Source organism: Gekko japonicus, unplaced genomic scaffold, assembly GCF_001447785.1.
Source record: "Gekko japonicus isolate JY-2015 unplaced genomic scaffold, Gekko_japonicus_V1.1 scaffold5564, whole genome shotgun sequence".
In the NCBI taxonomy this organism is placed as follows: Eukaryota; Metazoa; Chordata; class Lepidosauria; order Squamata; family Gekkonidae; genus Gekko; species Gekko japonicus.
The window spans coordinates 38,681-40,372 of record NW_015171061.1 but is presented as its reverse complement, the minus strand read 5'-3'; positions in this window follow the sequence as shown (position 1 = coordinate 40,372).

The following is a 1,692-nucleotide window of genomic DNA, read 5'->3' as shown; positions in this document are numbered from 1 at the left end:
CAGTAAGAACACCTGCAAGTAACATCAACGAACAGCCATTACGGCTGTTCAAAACCCACCGCGGCCGGGGTGAGCTCCCGGCCCTAGTCCCAGCTCCCGCCCACCCAGTGGTTCGAAAGCATTAAATGACAAGTAGAGAAATTGGGTACCTGCCCCTAGGTGGCGGGGGGCACCCTCCTCCTTGTGAGGGAGAGGCATTGGCGGCAAAACAGTTCCTGGTGGCCCAGTGGAGCGACATCGGAGGCGGAGCCCGGAGGGGCGGAGGCTTGGAGAGCGTGGGGCTGCAGCCGACACGGGGCCGTGCGCCAGAAGGGAGGCCTGCCGGAGGAAGCTGCCCGGAAAAGACCTGCTCCAGAAGGGCACCAGAAGGACACCGATACCCGAAGCCGCTGGAGGAAGCCGGATAACAAAAAAAAAAAGTCCTGGGTGCTGGTAGGCAGACACTACCCTATAGACAATGTGGCCCTAGTTAGGTGAAATTGGAGACTCTATGTAAAGTGCTCAGAGATCTGTCAAGGGTTAGAGCGGTATATAAATTGCAATAAATAAATAAATAAGGAAGGCCGAGCGCCGAAGAATAGCATGGAGATTAAATCAGTCAATCCTAAAAGAAATCAACCCTGACTGTTCGCTGGAAGGGCAGATACTGAAGCAGAAGCTCAAATACTTTGGCCACCAAATGAGAAGGGAGCACTCCCTGGAGAAGACCCTGATGCTGGGAAAGACTGAAGGTAAAAGAAGACGGAGACGGCAAAGGATGAGATGGTTGGACACTGTTACTGATGCAACGAACATGAAATTGAGCAAACTCTGGAGGACAGGAGGGCCTGGCGTGATGGGATCCATGGGGTCGCGAAGAGTCGGACTTGACTGTGCGACTGAACAACAACAACAACATGTCCTACATGTACGTCACTGTCCTTGAAAGATATTGTATTCGATACGGGTAAATTACTAGAGTCCCGTGGGACTAGTGATTGTGAAATGAACAAGGTGTCATTTGAATGTTTGGACATAAACCTGCACTTTGATGTATTATTTTGGTGAACCTCTGTTTGGTAATACTTGACACCAATATTTATATAACAGTATAAAAAAAATGTTAAAAGAAAAAGCACAAAATAGATCTACCTTAAGCATATATCTTTATAAAAAAAGATCAAGGCTTCCCTTGCTCAAAGGCCAGTCGAATCCGACTCTTGGGGGCAGTGCTCATCTCTGTTTCCAAGCCGAAGAGCCAGCGCTGTCCGGTGATGTTTCCATGATCATGTGGGCCGGCATGACTAGACGCCGAGGCGGACAGAACACTGTCACCTTCCCACTGAAGTGATATGTATTTATCTACTTGCAATTTCTTGCTTTCGAACGGCTAAGTTGGCAGGAACAGCTATCATACACAGTGTTATATATTTTCCCATATCTTCCTAACACAGTAACCCTCCGTTTTTGTATTACCCACCTGGAGGTCGGCAATCCGAAAGTTTATCCTCCCTAGGGACTTCGTGTGTGTGTGTGTGTGTTGCTTTTTAGCAGGGGTAATTTTATAGAAAAAGAGGTGCATGAGCTCATTAGCATAACTCATTAGCATAACTTATTTGCATATGCCACACCCCCTGACATCACCGGAAGTCAGAAGGCAACAGCCACTGCTCAGGCTCCACTGGACTGTTTAGGACTGCTAGCTGGGGGGGG